We start from the raw sequence: 12680 nt of genomic DNA, 5'->3' as shown, positions 1-12680 counted from the left end.
ATTCTTCCCACCCCCATGTAAGGGCCACAGTGAGACTTACCTTGGCTCAGGCATGTGGGTGGGATGGGAGGAGAACCTCGAAGGTCTGTCTGACTCTAGGTCTCCTGTTCTTACCATCAGATAGCTTCAGCCAAGCCTCTGTTAACTGAGTTAGCCATGGACAATTTTTTTTTAATGTTCAATAAACAGAAAACATGGAGCATCTTTGGATCAAATGCTTAGGTCTAGGGAAAGCTGTTTGTTTTAAAGAGATTGTGTTAGGCTGTTAAGCTGTATTGTTACAGTTTCCTGGGCTGAATTTAGCCTAGAGAGTTAAAAGTATGCCAGCCTTGTGACTCACCACTGTGAAAACGGAGGGGGGTGTGGACTCCGCCACCAGTATCAGTAACATGAGTGAAGACTCTATACACCTTTTATATTCAGGCCTCTCACCACTGAAAGTTGTAAAGAAAAACCCACATAGCTCAATTCTGCGAAATGCATTAAATATTCTGGAATAATTTGGCTCTTATTCACACATTGTCTGCTTTACTGTGGTGTAACCTTATTGCCCAGCCTAATGCATGTGGGCTAATAATTCTTTCCCCAGGTTCCTATCTCTAAATGTAACACATAGACAATAACATTTAGACACTTAAGTAGATGATTATATTACTGTCTCCCCCACTTAGACTGTGAGCTTCTTGTGGGCATTGTATCTGGTCATATTCATCTCTGTAACTTCAGACCCCAGCACTTAACCCAGGAAGCATATGCATCAGTTAATGTTTTTGTCTATAAACAACATGCTGTGGCAAAGTCAATGACGTAAAGAAATAGAGATATAACATGAGGACTAAGTTCTATAGGAATTTGAGAAAGGGAGAAGTCTCTTTCAGTAGAAACCTTAAGGCAAGGGAAGAACAAAGATACTAATATTCCTTGAGTGACTTCAGCATGGCAGGAATGTGCTGGGTAGGCTCCTTGTATGATCATCACATCAGCCCCAGCCGCTTGTTCAAGGTCACGCAACTAGTAATGAGAACCCCAGAACGTCAGCCGCCATGGTCCTTTGGGGAAGTGGGAGGGGTAACCTGTGAACTGTACCCAAAGTAATGGGTATCTTCTCCACTGGAAGCAATGAAATGTAGAAGAGTCTGGATGGAGAGAATAGCAATAGCATATGTGAAGGCACTGAAATGTGTTGAGAAATGGCAAGCGTTTCAATATGGCCAAAGCCTGTGATATCTATGAGAGATTCCTGGAAGATGAAGCTGTCAGGGTCAAATAGGTGGGGAGAGAATGGCAGTACTTGAGCACCATGTTGAAAAGTCTGTGCTCCCCCGCTCTTCTACCCAGGCATTGTCAAGCTACTGAAGGTGGTTTTAAGCAAGAGACTTATTCCACGCAGGACTTATGTATTTCTATTCACAATAGTTTGGGAAGAGGAAGATGTGAAGGAGAAGGGGTAGCCTGAAATAGGGTTGTGGCAGAGGGCCTTGAAAGGAAGACAGGGAATTTGACATCATCTTCTTCCTTCTCCCCCTCCCCTTCCCCCTCCTTCTTCTTTCTAAATCCATTGATTAGGCAAGAGTTGTTTACAATTTTGGATGCTCTTTATATTTCTCCTATCTATTACTAAATTAAATGTATGAAAGTATCTTTTTAAATTTGAAATAAAATTTCTCTCATATTTGGCAGTAAATAGTAAATAACTTTTTAACCTTAAAGTAGCAGAGGAATTCATCCAGTTTCTAAGCGGGGCTTTCATTAAAACCTATTGTCTTTCATGGAGATATCCACTTGACTTGAGGGGCCATAATCAAAAGAGAAACCCAAAGAATTGGGCTTGATACTTCTACTGCTTTACATGCTGGACATTTGCTGATTTGAAATCTGCAGCTGAGACTCTGGTAAGGGTAAGTGAAACACCAATTTGGTAATCTCTCCAGGCTGGAAAGACAACAACTTGAGTTCAGGGATCATTAAGGATGAAGAGTACTGATAAACACCCTAGGCTTTTAGTTGGGACCATAAGAGTAAACTGAAAAAGACAAACTTTACAAAGGCTGAAGCCTGGCTTTGAATCAACTCAGCGCTTGATTAAATTCTGTTAATCTGTCCCTACTTCAGCTAGCTGCAAGAAGGAAAATTATATTTTTTCTGGAGGAAGATAACATAATCAGAGGTTCAACTTATAAATAAAATTTTTCATATACAATTTCTCTATAGAACAATCTAGTTATACAAAATATAAGAATTTTCATAAAACAAGAGAAAACCCAAACCCACAGAAGATCCAGATGTTGGAAGTATTATACATGGACATTAAAGTATCTTTGAGTAATTTGTTCAAGAAATTATAGGAGAAGATGGAGAATTCAGAGAACTGGGAGTTATAAAAAGAACCAAATAGAAATTGTAGAACTGAAAATGCAGTAATTGAAATTAAGAACTGAAGAGATGGTATACAGTTAACAGCAGACTCAATATAGCCAAAGGGAGAATTAGTGAACTGGACAATAGGTGGGAAAAATATCCATGCACACTAAAAAATATCTGTGGAAAAATATCCATGTATATCCATGCTGCAGCACAGTATACAAAGGATAGAAAATACACAAAATACACAAAAGAGTATGAGAGATGCGCATGGTAAAGGGGTCTAGCAGAGATATAATTGGAATCTTAGAATGAGAGGAGATATATAATAAAGCAGCAGCTATATTTGAAAAGATAATTTCCAATAGTTTTCCAAAACTGGTAAAAAAACTCAAGTGAATTATTTTAACATTGGAAAAAAACTATTAATACAATTTCATATTTTAAAAAAAGAGGAAAATGATATGATAATTTTAATAGTTGTTTAAAAAAAGGTCTTTCATAAAAAAATTTAAGACAGAGTCATGACTTTAAAAAAATCTCGGTGGGCTTCCCTGGTGGGCGCAGTGGTTAAGAATCCACCTGCCAATGCACAGGACACAGGTTCAAGCCCTGGTCTGGGAAGATCCCACATGCCGTGGAGCAACTAAGCACATGCACCACAATTACTGAGCCTGCGCTCTAGATCCCCTGAGCCACAACTACTGAGCATGCGTACCACAACTACTGAAGCCCGTGCACCTAGAGCCTGTGCTCTGCAACAAGAGAAGCCACTGCAATGAGAAGCCCGCTTGCCGCAACTAGAGAAAGCCCGCGCTCAGCAGCGGAGACCCAGCACAGCCAAAAATAAATAAATAAATAAATAAATTTGTTAAAAAGAAAAAAGAATCTTGGCAAACGAAGAATAGAAAGGAACTTTCTTATTCTGATTAAGGATATATAGAAAACAAAACAAAAAACCTAATTCAAACATTAGACTTAATGGTGAAATAACACTTTCCCATTCTCACCACTTCTATTCCACATTTTATTGTAGGTCCTAGCCAGTGCAGTAAGTCAAGAAAAATATAAAGATTAGAAGAAACAAATAAAACTAACATCATAGATGACACAATAACACACATATAGAAATTTAAACATTTTATAGATAAAATATTAAAATTTATAGATAATTCAGCAGGGGTGCTATTCAAAAAGTCAAGACAAAAATAAGTTTCATTTTTGTAAAGAAGAAACATTTAAAACAATAAAATTTTAAATAGCGTAATTAACAATAATATAAGAAATCTAACTGCACATGTGAGAGACATCTATGCAGAAAGCTGTAAAACATTATTGAGAGAAAATGAAGAAGACACAAATAAATGGAGGGATATATGATGTTCATTGATTGGAAGATGCAATATTACATAAATGTGACAGTTCTCCCTAGTTTGTAGTGTAGACTCAATGAGTCCAGTTCAAAATTCTAGCAGATTTCTGTGTGAGGGGCTAGAAATTGATGATCAGATTCTGAAACTTTTAGGGAAAGAGCCAATCATAAGACAACCTTGGAGAACAGCAAAGTTGGGAGGACTTAATACTAACAGATATAAAAAAACTTGTTATAAAGTAATTAAGGCTGGTATTAGGGCAAGGGTATAAAAAAAACTTGTTATAAAGTAATTAAGGCTGGTATTAGGGCAAGGGTAGACAAACTAGAGGAAAAGAGATTAAGGAGTCTAGAAACAGATTCACAGTTAATTTATGACAAAGGTAGTAAGTACTGCAGAGCTGTGAGGTATGTTAAGTGGATATCAATATGGGAAAGACTGAATGTTGCCCCTTGCCTTATACCATACAGTAGAGTTTATATACAATTTATAGATAATGGAATATTATTCAGGCATTAAAAAGAAGGACATCTTGCCATTTGTGACACATGGATGGACCTCAAGAACATTGTGTTAAGTGAAATAAGTGAGACAGCAAAAGGCAAATACTGGATGACTGTATGAGCTCTCTTACATGTGGAATCTAAAAACAAGCAAACAAGGAAACAAACAAATCCCAAGCTTATAAATACGGGGGACAGGTTGGTGGTTGCTGGAGAAATGGGGGAGGGGGTCAGAAGGTACAAATGAAAACTAAGAAATTAGGGGCGGATACCAAACCTTCCCAGCTAAGTTCTGATAATTGACAGTGGTTCAGTACTTCAGTGAACTGTGAAAATGACTTTGAACCCTTTAATCGTTTGTATTTTTTACATGTTCCTCCCTCTGCCAGGGTAAGAGTAAAAGCAAAAATTTACTCGTTTCCTGTTGTGTTTTTTTTCCCACTAGAGGTTTTCTTTTCTTCCCACTATTATAGTTTAAGTTTTATCCTGACAAATTCCAGGACACTAGTCAAATTCTTTTTCTTTTTTAATGAAATTTGGTTGCATTACTTGATTGATAATAGCCCAAATGGACTCAGGCCACACAGCGCCATAGAAAGAGGATGGTATGAAGACGGAAAGAACACCTGTGGACCTGCCAGAATTTAGTCTGTAGGTTGGCACGTAGATGGCAGGATGTGGGGAGGATGTGGATGATGATGAGGACCAGCAAGCTTTGGGGCACTGCGCCCAGTGACAGCATAACAGGTGTGCCGGGGCGACGCAAGGTTGGAAGGCCCGGCAGGCGGAAGCTGCTTCATGTTGTCTGTTCGGTTGCTGCCTCTGGTCTGCGCTGCAGGTGGCCTTGGGAGTCGTCTCTCCAAAGAGCCCACAAGGAGATGCGCTGACATGGACACACTCCAGAGGTCTGCCCAGAGGTGCTTCGAGAAGACGGACTGAGTGTTATTTTTTAAATCACTCAAGAATTCTTCCCTTTAGAATACAGAACTTAGAAAGAGAGCAAAGGAAGAGTGAGAAATAATATGAATATACAGCATATATCCAACAGAAATGTTGGATACCAAAAAACCGCCCAAGAATACCCACAACTCCATTTCTACAGTCTCATGGTTGGAAAACATGATCTCCAGAGCCAGACTGCCCGAATTCCTATTCCACACCATCACCTGCTCTCTGTGATCAAGGGTCATTGACTTACTGCTGGCTCTCAGGTTCTCATCTCCAAGATGGGCCTCATAACAGTAATTGTGAGGATCCAATACCATGGTAATTTCCATAAAGCACTTAGAAGAGCTCCCTACATAGGTATGGACTGTTATGATGATGGTGATGTAGAGAAGACCTAAGCCTTTTGAGGTAGGCTGCAGTGGGACCCAGGGTGAGTGGCCACAGCCAAGGTGGAAGAGATCTCTGACCATCAGCTCAAAGCGGAAAAAGGTCCTCAGTGGAGAAGCCCGTTTGGACCCACATGGGGTGAGTCCATTCCTCCTGCTAGAGACTTGCTGTGCCCCTGTGGCAGCCGCGGTTAGGCTGCTGGGTACCAGTGTCCTTGGCTCCCAGGAGACTGTAAGCCCTTTGAGGACAGGGATTATGCTTTTTCAAGCATTATTTCCCCTGCAGTGCTGAGCGCGGTGTCTCATGGAGAGTTGTGCTCAGTAAAGGTTTATCGAATTGGATCCTACTGAACGGAGGAGGGAGAGAATATTATTCGGGGCCTAACATGTGCCAGCACTTTTCTTTCAAAACAAGATTGTATTTTTACATTTTACTTTGAAATCATCACTTCCCTTTTACAGAGGAGGTACTAGAGGCTCAAGGAACTCCACTCATTTGCCTGAGGTCATGTGGCTGGAAATGACTCTCTGAAATCCAGTGCTCTTTTCAGGCCATTGCCCTGTCCCCCAGGGCCTGGGAGACAGGCACAGAGAAAAGAGAGCAGAGCGTGGCTGGAGAGCAGAGCCCAGGGCTGCTGTCCTGAGAACGTGGGTGTCAGAAGCAGGTGCGTAGGTGGAAAGGGAGGGCTGAATCTTGATCTCTGTTGAAGCAGCGATGTCATTTCAACTACAGTTTTTGAAAAATGCCAGTGTATTCCTGTGGGATTTGCTGTAATTCATTTTTGCTCTCCTCTTCCACACTATTTATTTACCTAAGCCTTTGTTCTCTTTGAAACTATTTGAGCCACATGTCATTCATTGTGTTAAAACCCTGGGCCCTTTATCCTGCTCAGGTTTTTTTTTCCTCTCTCCAGCTGCTCTGCATAGCACTTAATTCTCTGACTCTCTGGCCTGACTCTTATCCGGCAGTAGGTCGCCTTACACTCCCACCCCCATTCTCCCGGGAATGGGGGCCAGGAAAGGAGGATCCAGCTTCAGACTCTATTTTTCTTTTCTGTCTCCTTGTTGTCTAAAGCATGAGGCAAGGTTAGATCAATCAGTCTAGGTGTGGTGAAGCCCCGTGACCCTCCCCAGGGGAAATCCTAGCCCCATAGAGACTTGGCTGGTTTTGGCTCTGGGAGTGAATTCCAGGCTTTGAAGAATCTGTCAATGTTCAACTAACCCCACAAAACCTCTGGAAGTTTTTGATGGAACCGAAACTCCCACCAAGGGAGGAGGCCCTGAGCGTGGCATCAGAGGCTGGGGAGAGAGAGAGAGCCAGGGAGCCAACTAAGATCTTTTCCTCTGAAATTCAGGCCTCTTCCCCAGGTTCAGGTGTCCTAAAGAGTCTGTCTGAGCAAGTCCCATCTCCCCTTAGCATTTTCCTGAAGCCTCTCACTGGCCTGCTCTGTGTCTTTAAGGGGATTGTCAGGGTGCCTAGTGCCTTTCTCACCTGCAAGGAGCCTTCAGATAATTTTATGAATGAGACCATTTGTCTAGGGGCAAGAAAAGATTGCTGAAGGAAACCTAGTCCTGCTGTCTCCTGGGAGAAGTTGGATACTGATATTTATTTAGCAGTTGTTCTGTCTTGCCTTATGTGTAGGGTGACCACGTATTACAACTTGCTCAGGACTTGGTTTGGTACTTCCTGGGACACTGGGAGTACAGTACTAAAAGCAGGAGTAATGACCCTGTAAAGTAAATACCATTACTCTCACCTCACACTTGAGAAAACTGAGGCTCAAAGAGGTGAGTTAGCTTATGGCAGGCTGCACAGCACACTTGGGGTGGACCTGGGAATCCAGGACTATAAATTGTCTGACTTCAGACCCTGAGCTTTGTCCAACCACGTTCTTCAGAATACAAGGTTGCATCTCCATCAGACTGTGCAGCCCAGCAGCTCGCATCATCTCTTTCTCTCTCCTGTGTCTTTGTTTAACTGTCTCTTTTGTCTCCAGGGCTACCTGAAATGCCTTTCCTTTGCTGTCCCCTTCCCCTGCTGACTGAGGAAGCTCCTGGCTCACCTCCTCCAGGAAGCCCTTCCTGACCATCCAACCTAGGTCGGGGTCCTGGCTCCACGCTTTCATTAGTCGTATTCAGGTCTGAGTCACTGGTTGTCCCATACTGTCTTATAAGTGTCTGCCTGTATGCCTTTCCAGCCCTCCTAGACTGGGGTCTTGTAGAATAAAAGGAAACAACTTTCATCTTTAGAGTTCTAGCTCCTCACACAGTGCCTGGCTTATAATTGGGGGTCAATAAATAGCTGGTGAATTAATTAATTTATAAAACATCAGAAGACAACTGTGTGATTTAGAGTCACAGTTTGAGATCTATTTAAGGATTTATTCCTTAAGATACATTTGTGGTACTTGGACCAGTTCTCTTATTTTAATTTTTTTTTTTATAGTGCTGCAATGAACATTGGGGTGCACGTGTCTTTTTTTGATTTTTAATTTTAGAAAGTAAGTAATTTTTTGTGAGTTAACTTGGCAGTTTAGATTGGATTTCAACTTGACCCTTTACCATGTCTAATGCCTGCGAGTGAAAAATTGTCTTTTATGAGGTCACAGGTGAGAATGTCCAAGTAATCTAGAGGCTGTGTTGAGGTTAGGAAGAAAGGAATTTCTGAAATCAAGTTTTTGCTTTGTCTTTACTATGGATTTTGCTAGTGTTCTCTGAGTCTCAGATTTCCAAGTTATTACCTATTAGCCTACCTTTGAGATTCAATCTTTCTGGGTAGAAGGGAGGAACAGAGTAGTGAGACCCAGTTATCTGAGGTTTTATGCTTTGTTCTCTGACCCTCCCAAAGCTCTTGTATTGACGTCTGATGGGTGCAGGTCATGGATGAGTGTAGCACTTAGACAGAAATGACATTTGCCATCACCAAGTTGAATTGCAGGACGAATGGTGCTACATGTTATCGTGGCTTTAGGGATATAAACAGCTTTTGGTTTATTATCAACAATGTTTAAAATGTTAGCCTGGATCATTCCTACTACCTGGTACCCCATTTTCTTTATTCCCCTGAGCCCCCCATTATACTGTCATCAGTTGTATACTCAAGTACAGAAAACAAATGTTCCAGTCAATCTAAGTAAGCCCAGATCCCTCTGGCAAAGCACGCACCATGCTAAGAGGGAAATGCCTGAACTGTCAGGCCAAGCCCTGCTCTTAACACCAAAGACAGAGTGGTCAAGTGATGACAACAATGGCACAACTATGTGGAGTAAACTATGATCCAGGTACCGTTCTCCTCACCTCATCTTCACAGTAGCCCTATGAGCTACATTCTGTCATCATTCCGATTTTATAGACAAAGGAACTGAGGCCCAAGAAGATTAAGTGGCTTAAGACTTGCAGCTTGTAGACTTGAAGTCAGGCAGTCTAATTCTAGAGCCCTCATTGTTCACCATTATGCCCTAAATAGTGCAAATATCTAGTAAAGTCTGTTCGCATCTCATTTAAACAAAGACCTTCCCTATTATGTTTCCAGCTCTGTGGTGGGGTGGAGTGTAGGGGACAGGGATGGTGGCAGTGTCAAGGTGTGTAAAATTTCTTTGTAGACTTTTTACATGGGACTTTTTTAAAAGGTGAACCTACTTTAGGATTTAGATTGGATGCATTCTAAATGGCATTTCTTTCAAAGCCAAGGTGATGCTTCATTAAACGCTGGGATCACAGAAATCTTTTCAGCTGTTTCACTCCCTTTCATGTGTTAGGATTGAGATGAACCCTTTGGGCTTGCTTTAGTGGATTATAACAATAAATCCTGAAAGAGATCTGAGTTCAGCTCTGCTGTTTGTGAGTACTTAGAATTCTTATAAGTGGTTGTAAAGAAAGGAACTAGTTTCTGTAGCTCCATGAGATTTAAAGTTGGGTGGATCTGCGTGTGACACCGTCCTCCCCACTGTAACTCTGGGAGAGCTTGGACAAGTTCCTTGAACAACTTTTGGTCTCATTTTCTGAATTAGTAAAACAGTGTGATAATAACTACCTCTCAAGCTTGTTATAAGAATTTAATACAACAATATTTGTAAAGTGTGAGGCACAAAGCAATCTTTCAATAATCAGAAGGACCATAGGACCTTTACTCTTTTTTTTTTTTTTTTTTTTTTAGAAGTGGTCCCTGATCAGATTCAGGGCCAGTTGCTTCTCGGAATGTTTTGGTGATATTCTTTTTAAAGCTTAATTTTTATTTATTTATTTATTTATTTATGGCTGTGTTGGGTCTTCGTTTCTGTGTGAGGGCTTCCTCTAGTTGTGGCAAGTGGGGGCCACTCCTCATCGTGGTGCGCAGGCCTCTCACCATCGCGGCCTCTCTTGTTGCGGAGCACAGGCTCCAGACGCGCAGGCTCAGCAATCGTGGCCCACGGGCCTAGCTGCTCCGTGGCATGTGGGATCCCCCCAGACCAGGGCCCGAACCCGTGTCCCCTGCATTGGCAGGCAGACTCTCAACCACTGCGCCACCAGGGAAGCCCAGGACCTTTACTCTTTACCAGTGATTCTGACAATTCTAAACAAGGTGTGTTGTGAGGCTCCAGTAAAAGTTTTACCGTCACCCATGAGTTGTCCCTCAAAACTCTTCAGTATCTTTCACTGTTAGGTATATTTAAGGCATGGAGTATTTGCCCATGATTAAATCTCCTACCTTATCTAGAAAATGTCTTGTGTTTTACCAGTACATGCCTTGTGCCACACACATTCATTCCTTTGTTAAACAACAACAACAAAAATTGGTGAGTCTGCCCTGGCCTCCATCGGCTCACAGTATGGTAGAAGGAGACAGCTGTGCAAACAAATACGTTACAGATTCAATGATAGAGTCTGTACCGTGTCAGAGGGTGGGGCATAAGGAAAGAGGCCTGGCCAGTTTTCTCTGGCTGGGGTGCCCAGGGGGATGGGGGAAGACACGGTCAGGAAAGGCTTCTGATGAAAGAGCTGGGTCTTCACCATGGAGTCTCTGTTCCCCAGGGAGATTGTTTGGGGATGGAGTGTACTGTGGAAAGAACATTCTAAGAAGAAGGAAGAACATGAGGAAATGTTCAGTGGCCTGGCCGAGCAAGGCCCATTCAGGAATAAGTAGGAAGTCTCTACACTTATGCCAAGCACTCCTGTAGGTCCCGGATTTCATAGTCCCATTTATTGAGTACTGGTAGGTCCCACATACATCTCATTTAATCCCTACAGCAATTTTATAAAGTAAGAGTTGTTATCCAGAATCTTCAGATATGGAAGTTGAGGTTCTAGAGATCAAGGCATTTGCCCAAGAACATGTCAGTGGGATTCAAGGCTAAGTCTGAAGACAATAATATAGCAACAGTAATAAAAACAGCAAGGATTCCTGTAGTGCTAGGCACACTCTAACCAGCGCTGTCCTATGCAGCACCCACTAGCCACATGTGGCTACTGAAATTAAAGTGGAAAATTCAGTTCCTCTATTGCACTAGCCACATTTCAAGGGCTCAGTTGCCACCTGTGTCTGGTGACTGCTCTATTGGAGCACGCAGATTGAGAACACTTCCATCATCTCAGAATGTTCTCTGGACAGCATTGGTCTAAGCACTTTACATATGTTAACACATTTAATCCTTATAACAGTCCTATGAGGAGGATACTATTCAAATTGTACAGATGTGAAAACTGAGGCATAAAGGAGATAAGAAACTTAACCAAGGGCCCATGATGAATGAGTCCAGGTTTTTAAGCACAGCAGTCTAATGCCAAACCCATATATTATTTTCTATATAAAATGAATGAATATTAGTCAAAAGAATAAATTCAGTATCTTCTTGTGTAGAGGCTGGTGTTTGGTCCTCTTCAGAGAAAATGCCTTTGATATGATTCTTACCATTCCGGGAGCTTACAGTTATTGAAGCAGGCTTTGCATACGTGAGGCTTTACATACATGAGGATCCAGAGAGCCTTCTCCCCGGGGACCCTATAAAGCTCTTGGCCAGCTTAGTCAAACAACTCATTTGATGGAATTTATCAGTCAGTTCATTCCTCCAAATGGCCGATTCAAGAGTCTCAAGTTGATAACAGTCTTAGGTAATGTTCGAAATCCTTCGTGTCCTTTTTTCCTTCAGAGAGGGTATCTGGGGCTGTTATTTTAAGAGCACCTTTTTCAAGATACCAATCCATCCAAAGCAGACCTTTTTTATTTTTCAAACATAGGGAAAAAACTTCAGACTAGGAGACTAAAAATCCTAGTTTGAGCCCTGCTTCTGCCTCCAAGTAGCTAAATAAACTTGAGTAAGTTACTTTACCTCTCTGAAATTCAGTTTCTTCAACTGTGATCTCAAAATAAAATAACACATAGGATTTTTTAAAAGCTACATGAAGGGTACAGTGTTTAAGGATGCTTTGCAAGCTATAAAGTACTTTATATAGCTATAAAGTATGAGATAATTATAGCACAAATGCTAGAGCTTGGGATGTTTTTCTTCTATATAACCTTTTAAAGTTTTCAAAGCAGTTGTGGCTTGATAAATTACAGGATAACCCACTCTTAATCATAACATTTGCAAAATCTCTTTTTTCTTTGACATAAATAGATATTCAATAAATGTTTGGATGGAAGGATGGATGGTTGGTAGATGGGGCAGAGGGAGGGAGATAGCACATAAAGGAAAAGAAGTTTTAATTTTTTCTTTTAATTTTTCCTTTTTAATTTTGTGCTTTTAAAACATATTCCTTGATATGAACTGTGTTCTTGTATATGTGGAAGGGGAGGAGTCATTAAATAAAAGGCCCTGAATTGATTCATTGACTCAGTATGCTTGTTTTTCTGCTATTTGTTTTCCATTCAACAAAAAATTTACTAAGCAACTACCATTAGCTGATCATTGTGCAAGTTTCAGGGAAGACCCAGTTGAACATCTCACAATTTTATTTTTTTTGGTGCCTATTTCTTCAGCTGCTAATTTTGCCCTTTAAACTTTCTGAGGAATGCTGAATTCACTGACACATGAACAGTCATGTGAAGGGCCCCAGCAGTGCTGAGGGCTGCGCTTATCAAAACCCCGTCATAGGAATTGTTTCCTGATGTACACGCGAGGCCCATGATCCCT

General features: G+C 41.4%; 1 protein-coding gene and 1 long non-coding RNA gene across 13 annotated transcripts in view; one reads left to right on the top strand and one right to left on the bottom strand.

Moving 5' to 3' along the window:
• LOC309613393 overlaps positions 1-3646 on the bottom strand; it is a 29706-nt gene extending 26060 nt beyond the window's left edge. Inside the window, exon 1 of the long non-coding RNA XR_014235703.1 lies at positions 41-3646. This is a non-coding gene — a long non-coding RNA (uncharacterized lncRNA). The remainder of the gene's footprint in view (positions 1-40) is intronic.
• The window catches only part of FGGY (FGGY carbohydrate kinase domain containing), a 409967-nt gene that overhangs the window by 219004 nt on the left and 178283 nt on the right, over positions 1-12680 (top strand). The window lies entirely within an intron of this gene.

This window comes from Balaenoptera borealis, assembly GCF_965194805.1.
Source record: "Balaenoptera borealis genome assembly, chromosome: 1".
Taxonomy (NCBI): Eukaryota; Metazoa; Chordata; class Mammalia; order Artiodactyla; family Balaenopteridae; genus Balaenoptera; species Balaenoptera borealis.
The sequence above is the reverse complement of the archived record's forward strand: the minus strand, read 5'-3'. Positions and strand labels throughout refer to the sequence as shown.